This window comes from Trachinotus anak, unplaced genomic scaffold (assembly GCF_046630095.1).
Source record: "Trachinotus anak isolate AG129_WGS33_773 ecotype Australia unplaced genomic scaffold, CSIRO_AGI_Tana_v1 ptg000031l, whole genome shotgun sequence".
NCBI lineage: Eukaryota > Metazoa > Chordata > Actinopteri > Carangiformes > Carangidae > Trachinotus > Trachinotus anak.
Genome location: NW_027273882.1, coordinates 3453752 through 3472059, shown reverse-complemented (window position 1 = coordinate 3472059; position 18308 = coordinate 3453752). Strand labels below are relative to the sequence as shown.

Genomic DNA, 18308 nt, shown 5'->3' with positions numbered 1-18308 from the left:
GAAACCAGGGTGGATACTGGGCCAGAAGTGTTATTTTGCTATCTGGGATAAAAACTAATTCAGGAAAATCTGGATTAGGAATCAAAAATCTGAGTTTTTTTCCTCATTTGCAGGATGCCACTGTCTGTGGTGTTGTAATGTTTATTAATTGGTCTTATTTTTATAGTTTTCCCATCAATTCTATCAATAATAACAACATTATACTTACAAATTAATTTTTGATATCTTAAAACAGGGTAAGATTTTCAGAGCTTCAACCTGATGATACAGGTTTTAAACAAATGCCACAGGTTAGACAAACTTTATTGGTGGAAAAAACAAAAGGCAAATTGTAAAATTATTACAGAGTAAGAACTGCAGGAAAAAGAGAGTGACAGACAATTTCTTTGTCTGCTCCACGAATGAGTGTTCGTTTTTATTAACACCTCACAAACCTTCCTCAAAGTGACCGAGTCACTGTAACCACTGACTTAACACAACAGAGAGCACAGAATAACTTTATGTAGAGAACATCAAACTTAGCAACTACTAATTACAGTGAATTATGTCCATAGAGTCTTCTACAACCCACAGCTTTTCAGTACAGCGAGAACTGAAATCAGAAATTACTTTGACTGACTTAACTACTAGAACTATAAAAATTAGGCCCAAGACGGGGTTTGGAGTTTCTCTTCTTCATGTTAGCATAGCATAGCAAGTGTTTTACAGTAAAGCTGAGGTGAGCCTCAATATCAGCCAAGTATGTGGCACTAAGCTGCTTTCCACTTGTCTTCACACCTCTGCCGCCACAAACGAGGCAATTTGGGAGAAGTGATTTTTAGCGGTCGCAGCAACAGGCGCTGTTGTGTCTCCGAACCGTGTGTTCACAAATGTGTGGATGTGGCATATCGACGAAGAGATTTATTCAATTCAAACAACCTTGGTGCTTCCAGTGGATTTTCCTCGGGTCCCTGCTCTGTCTAGTCATCGGTCACACTCCAGCTCAAGGACGATGTGTGAAAACATCTGGGAGGGAAAGAAAGAAAAGACTGTTTCCAAAAATGTGTGTGTGTGTGTGTGTGTGTGTGTGTGTGTGTGTGTGTGTGTGTTCATGCACATTTGTCTTTTATGGATGAGTGGGTTCATGGTTGTGCGTCGTTGTGTATTTACCTTTGTATGTGTGTTGTCTGTTGTCAGCTGTATAAGCAGGTGTGTGAGTTTGTGTGCACCGTCACTCTTGTGCATTAATGTGTGGCTAATATGTGACAGTATGTTGCTTTGCATGGATATATATTAGTTGGTTTGCAAGTGCAAGCAGCTGTGTGTGTGTGTGTGTGTGTGTGTGTGTGTGTGTGTGATAGACCATGGCCTGAGGTCATATCTGCGTCAGGCGGCTGCTAGAGCTCAGTGCCGGAGCATGATCCCCTACGCCTTTAATTAGACACATTAACATACACACACACACTTACAGTACACACAGATAGGAACACACACACACACACACACACTTCTTCACTCTCTCTCTCCCTCTCTCTGTCTCTCTCTCTCTCTCTGCCTCCCACAATAGGCCTGTTGCATGACCCGAGGCTATGCCGACCACACCACATTAAAACCTGGACTAATCAACCTCATACTCTCATGGACACTTACCCACACACACACACACAAGAGCCCACCCGTGTACAAGTTGCACTTAAGCTCACTCACACACACACACACACACACTCAGCCACACTCTCAGCTTGTTAATTCTCCAAACAGAACATGAGCCCACAGTGGTTAGAGTCTGATTAGATGTGGTGACTGTGGAGAGGAGCAAATTAAAACTTGTATACGACCAAATAAACAACAAGGACCGACTGGAATTGGGAATAAAGAAGGACACAGGGATGATTCAATACGTCCCCTTAAGCTTTTTAACTGTACATTGTGTGGCTGTCGAGGAGAAAAAAATCGATCTGCCTGCCTGCGGTCAAATTAAACCAATCACCTACTGAGTAAATGTATAATTATGGCGGTGAAGGTAATATTTGCAGTAATGTCGCCGTCTTGGACTGAGTCATATCACATCGAGGGAGAGAGAGAGAGAGCGGTTATTCTGCTCAAACTTCTGTAGATTAAATAATGATACTGACAGCAATGGAAACCATCTATTTTCTTTCTGTTTGGTGTTTGGTTTATTTTGTTTAATTCGTCCCCTCATCACAAACTGAGTCCAGCGGGGGCAGAGACAGAGCATTAAAGTGATCGCACATTTAACCATTCAACACATCTCTTCTCCGCACAGAAAAACTACGTGCCTGCACAGCTATTTTCACTACCAAAGGCCAGGGTCGAACCAGGAAGGCAGCCTGCAAACTCTAATGTCTGTTTACAGACAGATTAAATGATAAGTTTGACTTTTGTTGGCACAAACTGAACCGTAAAACCCAAAGTCCCCGGTTCTGAAACCTGAGAGCTCAACACACTGCAGCTTAAGAAAACACAAGCAAATAAAAAAAAAACACAAGCAAATTCAGAAAATCAATTTGACAACATATGCGCTGCAAATTCTCACAACACAACGGAGGAGTTTTCCAGGGGACACAAAAAAGTGATGCACCCTCTCACACTTCCTCCTCACATGTCCCGTCTCCATCGCCACTGTCTAATTAAAGCAAAAATGCCCAGAAAATAGTTTTACCTTGTTTTCCCTCCCAAAAAAACATAAGATTAACTAGTTTTCTTTGCTGGACTTCAACCGATCCTCACATCTCAGCAGCAGCGTTAAATCTTGAGACTGATCTCCCAAGAAAAACAAGACCATCAGCCATTTCAGCAAATGCCCTAAAACAACATGAGTTTATATTAAAGCCTAATGCTAAGCCAACGTCGAACTTTAACACAGGAGACCTGTTTGTTTCCAGTCTCTAGTCAGCATTGGTTTCTTGACTGTTTAATCCAAACCACAGTGTTTTCTTTATCTTAATGAAGAAGTTATTTCAATTCAAAACATGATCTTTCCTCAAACCTGACCAAACTTTCACCATAGAGACGTCACATCAGAAAACGCTGTGTCATTCTAAAGCATGTAGGCCAGTGAAATATTTGGTCCTTTAATTCAGAGCACTTGTTTAAAATCTCATGAACAATAGAAATATTGGCCTAAATTACAAAAATAAGACTCAAGGTTGTAACAAAGACCAGAGATTTTCTTTAAGGCTGGATTTGGTCATTACTATTTCTTGGTGGATGTTTTGCTTGTGGCGAGATGCAGAGAAGTTCAGGGCTGACACCAATTATAATATAAGTAACATTGGCCATTTATTTGCCAAACACAGGCAAAAAAAAAATAAAATAAAAAAATTAGATCAGGGAAACCAAAAAATTAGGCAAATTACAGAATAAATGTGTTCAGACATCAATGCAGTGACATTTCCATCTGCATGTTGCTCTTCTGTCTACAGACAACTCAGTAACAGACAGTCTGCAGCTGGATGCTCAGTAGCGTGTGACCCCCTCCTAAATGAAGAGACAAATGAAGAAACAATCTGTAACCCGCACAAACCTTTTTTCAAACCGGCGGAGTTGCCTCGCTTCGTTGAAAATCACTAGGTTTCCACCAGCTAGTTGCTTGAGGTGTGGACGTAACAGTAGCCTCGGGGTGCATAGCCAGGGATCCTTGAGGCTGCCATAAGGAAGTATTGTGAGTAATAGAGGCATGTACCGGCCACTAACCTGCAGCTAAATACACTGGGAGCCACAGACACACACACAGTGTACAGATCTTTGATCCATGAACACACAGACACACACAGGCTCCTGATAAATCTGCATATTGACACAACAATTAAACGATATTGCACGTGTTTCTACATCACATGCATTCACAAAAGAGAGTTTAATATGAGAATATAGACACATTACTGCTACATATATATCATCTCTATTTCAGATTCTTGTCTCCAAGAGAAGGAACCTAAATAACATATTGGCCTGAATAACAGCCCTGATTATGAGATGACTCCCTCCGTTTTCCAAAAGAAGCTTTTAAGATAAGAAGCACTTGAGACTAGTCCTGTTGGGAAGGTTTTCCCTGAGTTACTATTATTCCAAGGATAAGATGAAGATGCCTTTTTCTTTTCACACGCTCTCCTATTGAGCTCTTAGATCTGGTTCAGTCTTTTTCTGCTCCTCATCTTCACATTCTCTGCACCAGGCAGATGCTTTTTACTTGCTTTTACATATACACGCACACACAGGACGTATTTCCTCCATGGCAGCGAAACCTTTACATGATACATCAGAGAACTGTGTGGTTTAGAGCCAGCTAACCCTGTAAGAGCACTCACCAGAGGAAGCAACTTAAAGGACAGGTCTGATTTTGTTGTTGTTCTCACTCACATGCTATAATGAGTCTTATTCAGTCTCATTAGTGGGAATCTTTATCCTGTCGCTGCAACAGTGTATCTAAGATGTATCCCTCCGCCCCAGCTCGGCAAGGAAATGATTTTGTGGTAAAAAGGCTGTAACTAGAATTATCACCTCACGGTTGGATGCCTCCACCAACCAGTCCAATTAAAAGTTAAAATCTAACCAGTTTCTCCTTGAGTCCAGGTGAACGTTTGTACCAAATTTAAAGAAAGTCCCTCAAGTTTTTCTGTTTTGTTTTCTGTTTTGTGAAAATGTGAATGTCTGGTCCTAGACTAGAATATATCACCTTATACTGTGACCAGTACAGTAAGTGTGTTTTGTGTTGCTGTGTATTAGTAAGGTACAGATTGAATGCACTATTTTAATAGTAGTTTTGTAGTTACCATGTTGAACTACCAATAAACAGCAATAATAATGATGATAATGTTATTAATCAGAATTGGTTGAATTGAAAGTGTGCCTGTGGCTCAGGAGGTGGAGCGGGTCGTCAGAAGAACCACTCAGAAGGTCGGTGGTTTGATCCCCAGTTCCTCCTGTACGCATGTCGATGTGTCTAACCAGAGGCCAAGCCATTGGTCTCTGAGTGTGTAACAGAGATGCACTGTGAATACAGCAAGCACTGTGTGAGCAGGTGAATGTGACTTTTAGTGTGAAGCACTTTTACTGGTCATTAAGACTAGACCACTATATATATATATATATATATATATATATATATATATATATATATATATATATACACAACCTGTCTTTGCCCAGCTTGTACTCCCTCCACAATCCCTTGATCTCAGTGAAGGATATTATTTTATATATATATATTATAACAAATCCGCGTCAATAAGACCCAGATTGTAAAAGAAATCAACTTTTCTTTATGTTTGTTGCCCTCTGTCCCTCACAACAGTGATAAAATGGCTTTTGTATGTGGTATATATATATACATAAGTATCCTATCGTGGTTTTTTTTTTTTTGTATTGAGCAGTTCATTGTGACCAGTAAGTGAATATAACACAGACTGCACTGTGAGTAGCCTGGTAGGAAAAATATGTAAACAAACAAATAAATAAATAAAAGAGTTATGAAATATCTTAGTTGATACTTCAGGCCACTTTTGGATGAAGTTGTACAGTTTCAGCTGAGTAAACACATGCAGTTCACACTGTACACGCAGACACACATGATGGAGCAGCAAACAATCGGACATGAAGGGCTGGAAGAGCTCGATGGTTCACGCTCCGAGCACCTCTCACCTGGAAAACTAATGATTATTGACTTCCCTCCAGCGAACATTGGGGACGTTCGCCTCAGGCCCTTGACCAGCTCCCCCACCCCCCCTCAACACACACACACACACACACACACACACACACACACACACACACACACACACACACACACAAGCTACAGGAGTACAGTTGACACCAGACACATGCAGCCTCAGAGGCAGGAGGCTTCAGCCACTTAGCTTTGCTCTGACGGAAAATACGCACAAACAAGTTTAGCATTGAAAAAAGGGGTTAGCAAGGGGGGGGGGGGGGGGGGCAGTCAAATAAGAAGTAGTGAGGTTTGGAGAGTGGTGGTGGGGGTGGCTGCCTCTTTTTTTTTTTTTTTTTACTCCAGCAGCAGCAGCAGCAACATTGCCTGGGGGGCTTCAGCCCTGCCACTCCCCGCCAGAGGAGAGAGGCTGTCACTATGCGTCTGTGTCACTCTGTGTGTGTGTGTGTATGTGTGTGTGTGTGTGTTTGTGTTTTTGTGTTTATGTGAATGTGCATTTCAGGCGTGTACATGTGCACATATGTGTGTCTCTGTGCTTTTACGTGTGTGTGTGTGTGTGTGTGTGTGTGTGTCACTCCTGCTCTGTGTCAGCTGCTTAAAGCTGCCAGGCCACATTGTGTCCTCCTCTCTCTCTCTCTCTGTGTTTCCCTCTCTCACTCGCTCGGCCCTGATTGGCCAGTTTGTTGGCTTCTGGATAAGTGAGGAATTAGAGGGAGGGGACTGTTGACCGTGTTGCACTTCACATTGTATATATATTTTTTAAACTTTACAACTTTCAGTCAGTTCATCTGTTTTAAGATTTGCGGGATCTTGAGCCAGACAAATTAATGTTCGAAGGATTAATGATAAATACATTTTTGAGTTAACAATTATCATTGATTTATTCTCAAAGTCATTTGATAAGGAAAATACAAAATTTTCTTTGTTTTCATCTTCTCTGATGTGAAGATGTGCAGCTTTTCTCTGTTGAATATGATTGTAAAGTGATGCCTTGAGTTGTGGACTGATCAGCAGATGGTTGTGAAACCAGCAGTGGGAATGTGTGTTACACTACAGAACGAAGCTCCGAGAGAGGAAATAGAAAATCAGTTGAAATTCATGTACAATATTTTTAAGTACTTGACAGTCCAGTCATCACTAATGCAAAAGAGCCGATAAAAATAAAGTGAATGGTTATAGTTGTCATAACTGATATTTAAGGTGTGTTGAATGGTTCACAGTGTCAACTAATGCCTTGAGTGACAAATATTCCACCTTAAAAGTTGCAGCTGGTAGCCTCTGAGTGGTGCAGTGAATTAAATGAACTGTGAAACAGTAAAGATGAAAAGGCAGCAAAACATCCTTTTTCTTTGTCATCCGTTCTTCTGACGGTTTCTTTATCTGTGATGCCGTTGCAGAGAAACATTACACAGCCAGGTTGTTAAACTACAGCCTGTGCTGCATGATGGAGATGACAGTTAGCTGAGCTACGTTTTCATAGCCAAGCCTATAAGATAAACTTGACTCTGCCTGCACTGCAGCTTTTCCTCTGAATGGACATTTTGAATATGGTTTCATTACCTCGGCACAAGTTAGTCAATGAAATCATTCAAAACACAAACTGCTGATGTTCATTCGCCTACACTGCTCAACGCCATGCTAATCACGACCTGCTACATCCATGGCATGGTCTAACACTTAGTTAGAAGTTTGGCTGACTCCTGCATAATATTCTCAACATGAGTATAGCCTTCGAGACGAGCCACAGCTTGACCATACATATCATAAGTGTGCTCTGGGTTCTTAAATAGCACCTCACCTCTGCTCACGACTGTTTGGGCTTTTTGTTGCACCTGAGCTGAATAACTCTCTTATTAGCTCATGTAGTGCGGCTTCATGTTACTCTCTGTTCTCCTCAACCCTGGCAGAAGTTTAATTAGAATAAGGTGAAACACTGTGGTGTGCACAGCTTGTAAATAAAGTTCTATCATTTTTCATTTATATAGATTAAAGTGAGCTTATATAAGTTTTCCTGAACAGCTATGTCACTTACGCAGCAACAGCGTTTTTCCACTGCAGGGCACCAATTCAACTCAACTGGATTCTACTCGTCTCTACTCACTTCTGGTAACAGGTGCTTCTTTTTCACCGCAGATAGTACCCCCTCAATGCAGAGTTGTTACTATAGCGATAATGCACACCGCAATCGTGATGTCATCTTCAAAACAACACACACTGAACAAAAGAGGATATTAAAGAGGTAGCAAACATCTGCACCTTCTCACATGACCACAGTGTGGATCTGTGGGTTGCCTTACAAAAAATATAAGACAATAACTCACAGAAATGCAACAGTGAGCAGAGTACAGTCGCTTTGCTGTGCTGAACATCCCGTCTCGCACAACGATGACGCAGTAGTGGCGATTCTCTTTGACCAATCAGTAGTCTGAGGTGTTTTCATGTCACCGGGTACTATCCACAACTTGTGCCCAATAGAAAACCTAAAAATGTGAGTGTGTGAGTTCAGCTGGTACCATGCAGTGGAAAAGGGCTATAAAATATGATAATTATCTAACACCAAGCCACCGGTCAGAAAAATTATGAGTGCAGCTGCAAAAATGTAAAACTTTTTATTTGTGATGGGAAGATATTATTATTATTTCTTCTTTCAAAACTCAGATACTCATTTGGAAAAATACTTAACAGAAATCTCCAGATTTTATTTGAGCAGGTATCAGGATACCGCTCATATCAGCCCGTGTACAGCACAACCAGTTCCCCACAAAAAGCACACAAATGTACCCATACATAGGGCTCTGTGGGTCAAAATCAAATGACAAACTGTGGCTTTGTGGAGTCTGGTGTGTTTGTGTGCAGGGTGCGTGAAAACATAAGAGAGCCTCTGCTCAGTCAGGACAGATTGAATTAAAAATATCACCAGAGTGACAGACGCTGGCCTGTTTTTATTGTCAGTTGAAGTATCAGTTGACTGATGTGAGGTTGCGGTTGTGTGTCTGCTGCCGTCTGTCTGGGATGTCTGGCTGGATTCAGCACGTCAGAGCTGCGCGAGGAGGTTTTCCCACAACTGACAGATGTGTTAAAGCCGAATCGGCCCTTGAAAACCCAGCCGTGTCACCTCCAGCACGCCGCTGTCAGCTTCCCCCTGACAAGCTCTGGAAGTGAAATGTCTCTCTTGTTCAATTTAAAACAAAGCGACACTTTCTTAAGCACTTTTCAAATGTTTTTGCTGTTGGGAGTAATTAAGAAATTTTACAGAAATTTCAAGCGCAATCATATTTTGTTTTCAGCAGAAACAATGATATGAGATATGTTGTTTTATCAAAGCATAAATTTATTATTTTTTTATGACACAGTTCAACGACCTCAAACATATCTAGAGCGTTGTATAATTTTAGATACATACGGATTTGACCCGAAACTAAAAACATTCATAAATCATTATAACTCTCAAATTTTCATTATGAAAAAACCTCTTCAGTCCAATAAAGCAAAATATATTGGAGGGTAGTGAAGGACTGGAGCTCTTTAAACATGTATCTCTATACGCCAGCACTGTCTCTTTAATGATGAATGTGATGAGATTATCAGAGATGAATCGTACATTTCAGAAAGGACGGGAGGCTACATGATGTGTCAAAGAATACTAATGACGTTTCCATCGCCGACCTGCAGGGATCCATCATTCATTATCCATCCTTGTACTTAACCTGTGATGTATCTGCATTTGTGCACAAACTGTCTCAGCTACATGGACGTTAGCGCTGTTTGCTAACTGTGAGAGGATAGAGAACAGAGGAATATAAGCATAAAATGTATGTATATGTTGATGGTTACCACTGTCAGGTTTATAACTACTGATACAGGGTTGTCTCCTGCAGCTTCACCTTAAAGTGCATCTGCCTCAAGTGACCACAGAGTATTTGTTATGCTGATGTATGTTTATCTGGATGCCTTGTGCATTAGAGCATGTCTCCCTTCAGGTTTGACCGTGAAGCTACACAATCAACTCTGTCTCCTATAAATGTACCATTTTCATATGTTTACGGACACAGGATTGGACATAACCAGGAAGAAAACAGAATAATAATCAGTTTTATTTGAAACTATGAAATTCTAAATTAGAAGTGCATTTTCACAAAAACCTGGATGATTCATGTCCAGGAAAAGAATGTTAATTTTCCAAGAAAATGGCTCAAATGGAGAACAATCCCAGGAAAACTAGACCGGGTGGCATCCCTACTTAATTCAGGTAGTGATTACACTTGCTAATACACAGTATTTGGAAAAACTGTGGGTTGACATCGTGAACCATAAAAAATAGTCAAAATGAATGAACATCCTGTTTGTTCTCTGCACATGTCAGCTGTTCTGGTTTGTGATTTTGTGTCGACATCATCCTCATCAGGACGGAGAGGGAGGTGTGAGTAAAGGGATGTGTGGAAAGAAAGACCGGGCAGACTTTTAACTCTTTTAATTCTGCTGGAGGAAGCTGGTTAACCCTTAAGTGTTTCGCCCTGAGGACATCTATGAAAACTTAATCAGCCCCACCTGGGACGGGCATCTCCATAACAATGACTGCTCGCGTAGCTGTGTGTGTGTGTGTGTGTGTGTGTGTGTGCGAGATGTGCATGCATGGCAAGGCCATGAGCCGTGGTCAGTGAGGTATGCAGGTCTATCTCTTATTGATGAGCGGCTGACAGTGGAGGGGCGGAGTCTGCGGTGTGGTGGCAGCACCACAGAAGAAGAGGAAGAAAAGAGCGAATCAGGAGATGAAGGCATCCTGAGGACCATATGCACCCGTTCAGATCGGTTAGCATGCCCAAAGGCATGAGAGCTTTCATCTGAATATGCCAACTTTGTACTGCATGCAAACCCGCCACAGTAGCTGCAGGTCAGTGCAGTCTGTTCAGAGCGAGTGTGTGTGTGTGTGTGTGTGTGTGTCCTTACAACAATGTGTGCTCCTGCCTGCAGAGATCGATGCATTCAGTGTCCAATGGTCTGCCACTCATCAATAGCATTGATCACATTGTATCTTATGTATTGTATGTGGCAATGTATTGAAGCTAATGAGACCACACACACACACACACACAGCTCATCCCACCTGAGAGGTAATTTCTTTCTCTTGCTGAGAGGCACCAGAACAAAACATTCATTTATTATTCAGAAATATATTATTCATCTATTCAATTAGCCACTGTTCTCCTCAGCCAACCTAAAGAATCAATGTGGGCAACGGATATGATATGCACAGTCCGTCGTCTGACACACACACACACACACACACACACACACACACACACATACAGGGAGAGGTCAGTTAGACTGTGATCAGAATATGTAATGGAACCACAGAAGAAAAGTAGCAGGCCAACAGTAACAACACAGATTCTCACACACACGTACTGTTGTGTCCAGAAAACACACACAAGACAAAGAGGGGAAAGGTCTGACTGTAAACTGATAAACTATTTAGTCACTTCAGGGGCACATACAGGATTTCAGTAGTTATAGGGTCTAAATTCGATTTCAGCAGGTTTCCACATGGCTAAGAATAAAATTCTGTTTTGGTGTGATAATTACAAACTGCAACGACTGGCTGAAGATATTGGCTGTTTCAAAATGTATGTTCTCTACTGGGTATCGCATGTTTTCAGAAAGATGTTGTGGTTTGAAGCAAGTTTCAGTGTTTCAGATGATTCAATATACAGTAATGCATTTATAGAAAGACAAGAGGAAAAAATGAACCAGAGTGATCTGAGCTTAACGTCTTCCCCTCAAAACTGCAGCACGAGCTGAGAAACAAATGCATAAAAATATAGAATATTAGTAAACTGGAGGCATCAAGTTGTGTCGGGTTCAGCACGATCACTAGACTGCATTTGTTACTCATGAGTTTTATGTCTTTTCTGAGTAAATATTCAAGTTCAAAAAGTTCAAAATGTACAAAAATTATAATATATCTATAGAAAATTTGAAATAAAAATATAATATAGTAATAATATCAATAATGCTATCAGTCAAATTTATCTTTAACTTTGTTGATTCTGTGTTTTGTCTCTTTTTCTGGGCAATTGAATTACACTGAAATATGAGTGTATGCAGGTGGAGAGAGTCTGAAACCATAACTGTACAAAAGTGACCAAAAATTACAGTTACACTTAATGTAATAGTGAAAACGTGACAATATGAACTTATTAACAAGAGATCCACAAGAGCTAACATCTACCATCATGGTATTATCATATGTGTATAATACTAACACAATATTAATATTCAGTTTTTTAAATGGTTCTCATCAGTATATCTCCACACCCCTAGTTGTGACAAACACTGACTTTTTAAATTGTCACATTATTTTTTGTAATTATGAATTACTTTTTGTTAAATCTTTTATTGTTGTTGAGTCTTTGTTGACTCGTTGCAAAACTTAACAAAATTTGTTATGTTTTTGGACATTTTTTTCCATGATCCCCAGCTGGACTCAAACCCCGGACTTTGTGTTTATATCTTTGCCCCATAAATGGACTGTTTATGTAAAAGTATCAAGGTAGCATCCACTTCTGTTGTCAGACACCTTGTACTACTTAAACCACTTGAATATCAAGCATGACTTTCCATTGTACTTGATTCCTATCTTGAAAATCCAACTTCACAACCTCCATTTGAAAGCATCATCAATATATTAATGTGTGATTCATGAATGATGATGAGTTTCCAGTCACACTGTGCCACCATCATAAAGGCTGTGACGTCACAGACATCTACATGTACTGTACATAAGGCAGAGACACTTGTCGAAGATACGTAACATCTGTTAACTCAAGTTTAAACTGTTTTTTTCTTGTAATATCTCAAAATGGAGAAACCGACAAGGGGCTAGGCTGTGGTGAGTGATCTTGAATTAACTTCCCAGAATCTGTAATAATGAGTTGCTGTTTTGAGCCATCAGGGACTAGGCCTACTTTCTCTGTTTACACAGTGAAGTGAAGGCTCAGCGGATGAATATATGGTCCAGAAATCGTTCCAAAAATAAACCTGTACCCAGTTCATTTCAGTTTTATAATTCTCCACTGCAGCCAGTGATCTATCAGGGATGATTTTGGTGCGTCAGATGAAAAACTGAGCAGCAGGACAATCTCCTAAAAACTTTCTCACATTAAACAAGCAGCTTATTGAAAAAAAAAAAAAAAACTGTTTAACCAACAACTTTAGAGCAAAAACTGTGAATCAAAGACAAACACACACACACCGACACTGTGACACTGACCTGTGTGTCAGCGTGTAACAGATGTCAGCCTCCACATCACTCTGGGGTTAAAGTCTTGACGAAACAGAGCTGTTTGCTGCAGGAATTAGCCGGAGGTCATCGTAATCGTCAAAAGAGAGACTCATCCATTTAATATTGTGCATTTCACTCATCAGACTAGATCATGCTGGAGAGATAAAGACAGAGATAGAGAGTGACAGAGAGAGAGAGAGAGAGAGATTGGAGATACAAAGAGAGAAAGTGTGTGTGTGTGTGTGTGTGTGTGCATTGCAGTAACTGAGCTACAGATAGAGACATTGGGCCATTTTTTTGTCCCTCCTCAGAGAGGATAATTACCTTTTGCATATTCATATATGCAAACACGGTATGAATAATTTCCCTCTCCACCTTCCTCTCCCTCTCTCCAAAGGTTAGCTCATTAATTACAGCCCAACAATTAGCAGGAAATATTTTTATAATTAATTATTTTGTGTTTCTTTGGCGCCAGCGTTCGTGCATAACTTAACAGCAGGGTCAGAGCCCAGGACAGCTGTTGAGAGTGTCTGTGGCGAATGGGGCGCCCATGCTAATGTGATATACGATTGCACTGCGCAGGCCTGTGTGCTCGGTCGCTAACATTACCGGTGTGAGGGTATGGAGTGAGACTGTTTCAAAATAAAAGCATATCAGCATATGCATCGTGAAGGGAAAAAAAACGCACACGCTCCCATCAATACAAGCAAATCAACGCACATGTCAAGACAAAAACATGCACACACGGACCAAATGCTCTCTTTCGCTAACCTTCAAACACACACTCACACTCGCAGACACACACACAGAGTGGTCTGAGTGTTGCTTGTTGCCTGTGGGCCTGTGGTCTTTGAACTGCCTCTCAGACTCCAGTCTGTCCAAATTCACTGTGAGGGATCCAGCTCTCCGCCTGCCCAAAGTACTGCGAGTCAAACACACACAAAGAAAGAAACACATACACACACATATCCCAAAGACAGGCAGACGGGCAAACACATGCACTGAAACACACACACACACACAAACACACACACACACACACACTGATGGAAACACTTTCTACGTTCCTGCACCTCAGTTTCTGCCTCCAGAAGTTGTTAGAAAGTCATTGTTGGTTTTCAACAGTCTCACCTAAAACTTGAGAGAGGAAATAATTTAGAAAGAGGAAATGTTTACCTGTGGTTGTTTACAGCACCATGAAGGATTCTGCTGTGTTTTCACGGTGTCTAAGGAAGCAGCAACACTGATCTGCAGAACCTGGACTAAAGATGAGATGCTGGATAATCTGATCAGACTTGGTTTGCACTGTGTGTTCTCTCTGTATCAGGTGGAAAGCTCTGCTTAGAAGTGTCTGAAGAAAGGAGCGGATATTCTAATCATCCCAACACTGCACTGTGCATGACTTTCTTCCTTCTCCTTTTTGCTTGGTAATCTTTTTGATACGATAGTATGGTGCGTTAATTGTTCATCGTTACTGTGTAGCCTCCTCTGTGGCCCTTCGGCCTGACATTGATAGAGCTGCACCAACAGCTAAGTTTTAAATAATTAATGTAAATTGTACGTGATTGTCAAACTTTTAACTATATTACTTTAAAGTCAAAGCGATCTGTGGCGTCTTCTGGGTTGTGCAGTGGCTACAGTTAGTTTCGTCTTGGCTGTGTTAAATCGGATGGTGCGAAACAGTTCGTGTGATTGTTTCTTCCATGTCGAGCTCTCTGGGTCACTTAAAGGTCAATAAGCATTTTGTGATTGCTGATTTTTATAAAGTATTATATAAATAAACTTTATTATGATGATTATTATAACAGAGCCAATTTATCAAGGTTCTCCAGAGTTCAACAAACAAATGTTAAATTCAGTGTGAAATTAAGTTACTGTCACAAGCAAACCCGCTGCAATTCCACTGAAATCGAACCCCAACAATAAAGTTGCTTCCTCCTGCGAGATGTGAAGTACATGAACAAACACATCTTCAGCACTAGATCCTCAAGCTGAACTGAGCGAATCAGCAGCGCCACTGATCTAACTGTATTGGAGTAGTTATCTCTGGTCTCTTTCAGGGTGCTACCACAGTGTGGTTGTTCCAACACCACAAAACTCATGAATGCTATCACGAAGATAATGATGCAGATAGGTGGTCGCTAACCATATGAAGTGTTAACATGAGCCTAATCTTTCGACTGAGCTGAATTCAATGAGGTCGTATTTGTATTTTCTACCTTTTTTTCACCGTATGTAGAATCTAAATGTTACACAAGCTGCTGTCGTTTTCATTGTTGTCTTTACCGCACTGAGCCAACAGGTGCTTAAGGTGATAAAAGCTGCAGGTTTGCTCACAGCATTTAATGCAAAGTGAACGATACGACATGATGGTAACCGACTCCTTTGGTCAACATACCAAAGGCTGTAATACTTCGCTGTCAGTGTTGTGCAGCAGATAATTCTTCTTCTCTCGCGTGAAGGCCTGGCATCTCCTCACTTTGATCCACACTCTCTGCTCACGCTGTGAAATGAGAGGTGATGTGACTGCGCCGCGTGTGTAGTTTGTCTCTGGGCTTTAAAGAAGCATCGAGCGCTCCTGTCCTGCTCGCTCTCTCCTGAAGACTAATTTACCCACGCTGCCTCTCATGTCGGTGCCACTCTCTCAAACGCAGCAAAGGAGTTTTTGACTTCTGCAGAGGCAGGAAGGTGTGCGTGCGTGCGTACGCTCATCGGCGAGCGCGTGTTTGTGTGAGAGAAATAGAGACGGCGATGACACATGGGCGTTTGAAGAGTGAAAGGAAACATTCTCCCGCTCTCGCCTCCCATTAAACATATTTGTACATTTCATCGCCAATAAAAACAGCAAATCAATCTCATCCAGCACTCTTCAGAGGGCCCTTTGAAGTCTTCTTAGTAAATGACCTCCCACTTTCAACCCCCCACACCCCCTGAAAAAAAAAGACTAGTGCAATATTTATCTCACTTCACAAAATTTTTAAGTTTTTTCTTTTTCTTTTCTTTTTTTAAGGAAAATCCTTGAAATTTTCATCAAAAGCATTCTAATCAGGCACTCCTCAGGTCAGCTAATGAGTTGGCAGGAGTGGGGCCCTCGCCGGGCGGTTCTCTTCAAAGGGCTAGCTCATTAGCGTTAGCGGCTCTGATTATGATACTTTCACATGCTCCCCTCACACACACACTCGTGCACACACACACACACACACACTTGCTCGCTCACTGACACTGTCTCCCTTGCTCTCTCTCTCTAACACACTCACAGATACACACACACACACACACACACACACAGAGCTGTCATTAGCCCAGTTAGCATGATTAGCATCATTAGCAGCCAAGGTCAGTGTTTGAAGCCAGAGACAGACGAGCGACCTCCATCTTCCTTCAACCAGCATTTCTAAATGTCTCCTGGCTACTTTAACAGCTCCAAAGTTGCAGCGCTACAATTAGGCCAGAGGAAAGGAGGAACGAAAGGATGGAGAGGAGACGAGAGGAGGAAAAGAAGGAACGTATTAAAAGAAACTGTGGCAAACTGAAAGAAAGAAAAACAAATTCACACCTTGTACTTTCTGCCCTTTAGCTTTCCAGGTTTTAAGAAGCGAGTGTTTCCCACCATCTTCTTCTTTTTTTTTCTAGCAAAGAAAGAAAAGAGTTCACATGTGACTCCGCTGAGAATTAATTAAAAAAGATGAAAAAAAGATGTCACCCCTTCGTGGATTATTCAGCCTCCCATTTACCTCTTGATAACATCACGTCTCGGTGGATGCGGTGACTCTTTGGGTGGAGTTTTTCATGTTTGCTGACATTCATTGAACCGTCACAGTGAGAACATGATGAATGTGAATTATTGAATAATATAAAAAAAAGAAAAAAAATCTGTAGGCCTGAATTATATATAGCAAGAGACCTTAGTTATGTTTTGATTAATCAAATTTCAGCAGATAAATCTATATTCAATAACTTTGATACATCATGACGTGTCGTAGGTGTTCTACACCTACATTAATAATCACATTAGTCTTACCTGTGGTGTATCCGGGTCTCTACCAGCAGCTGCTGCGATCTGGAAGAGCTTGTCTCCACTCACACTTTTACTTCTACTATTCTTTATATTTTGGGCTCCAGCAGAGTTGAGGCTTGTAACAGAGAGTGAAGTGAATGTTTATTACTGTCTTAAGTAGAAGTTCTCAACTCGTTTGACTTCTGGCCCATTGAAATGAAGTATTGTCTTATTGTGACACCTGATCACAGGTTGATGGTTTTATTGTGGATGTTCGATCAAAGAGTGCTTGTTCCCGGATTTTCAGAGGGATCAGAAGTAGGTGAACGTGTCCTATTATTACTTTCATTAAGAAAATGGCAAAAAAAAAATTACATTAAAAAATTAACATAAGTTATATAACGGGAAAAATAGGTTGGGGACCAGTAAGAGGCAGAAGCAGGAAGTGTATTCCCAAAATCTCTTTCCATTCACCTTTAGCTTTTGTGTTTGTATGTCAGTTTTTCCACCTGAGGTACACATAAAAACTCTTTGTATGCACATATTTAAATCAAGTGGATATAACCTATCTAACAGAATACCATTATTGTAGTTTACTGTATGTTCAGCTTTCTTTTTACCTGGTTACATAAAAGAAAAAAAAGAACAAGAAGGATAACACACATTACACATCTCATCCCTGATTAATTCAGGCCCAAAGAGGGCGCCACAATTATAGGTCAAAAACATGGTGGCAGACAGTGAGTCGTGATTGGCCCAGAGGGGGGAGTGCATCCTCCACGGGATGAGATAAAAACATGTTTCTTCTTATTTGTTGGTTTAACAATGAGAAATGAAAGCGTTAAAGTAGTTTTTCCTGCTGCAGACTTGAAGATGAAACAGAACAGAGCTTTGCAGGTGCTGCTAGTCGCAGCAGCAGCAGTGTAAAACCCCTCTTATCTACTTTAAAGCGCAGCATCACCTGGCTTAGTGTTGAATTAATGCATGGATATCAGAATGAGGAGATGGCATTTGTGTAAAGAACCTAACACCAAGCTTTAAAACCAAAATTACTGTGAGGGAAGACTTGTCTCTCTCTCTCTCTCTCTCTCTCTCTCTCTCTCTCTCTCTCTCTCTCTCTCTGCCAGCCTCCCTCTCGTTATCCGTCCGTTCCCCTCCTCCTCTCTCACTTGTTCTCTGTGGTCAGTGTGTGACAGAGGCCCCGGGCTGACTAATGGCTGTGGGCGAGATGTCTGGGAGATGGATCTGCCCCTCTAATTCACTGGTGGTGGACACACTGGATTTAACCCAGACTGACTGCGGATGTGTGTTTGTAACAGTGTGTGCGTGTGTGTGTAAATGTGTTTTAAAGCGAGAAAGAC

General features: G+C 41.2%; 1 long non-coding RNA gene across 1 annotated transcript; it reads right to left on the bottom strand.

The window, feature by feature from the left end:
• Positions 1-294: 294 nt before the first annotated feature.
• On the bottom strand, positions 295-17874 carry LOC139612334 (uncharacterized). The gene is made up of 4 exons (XR_011686509.1): positions 16972-17874; positions 16685-16746; positions 16507-16579; positions 295-1005 (listed from the first exon to the last, which is right to left on the bottom strand). It is a non-coding gene; the product is annotated as an uncharacterized lncRNA (long non-coding RNA).
• Positions 17875-18308: the final 434 nt, after the last annotated feature.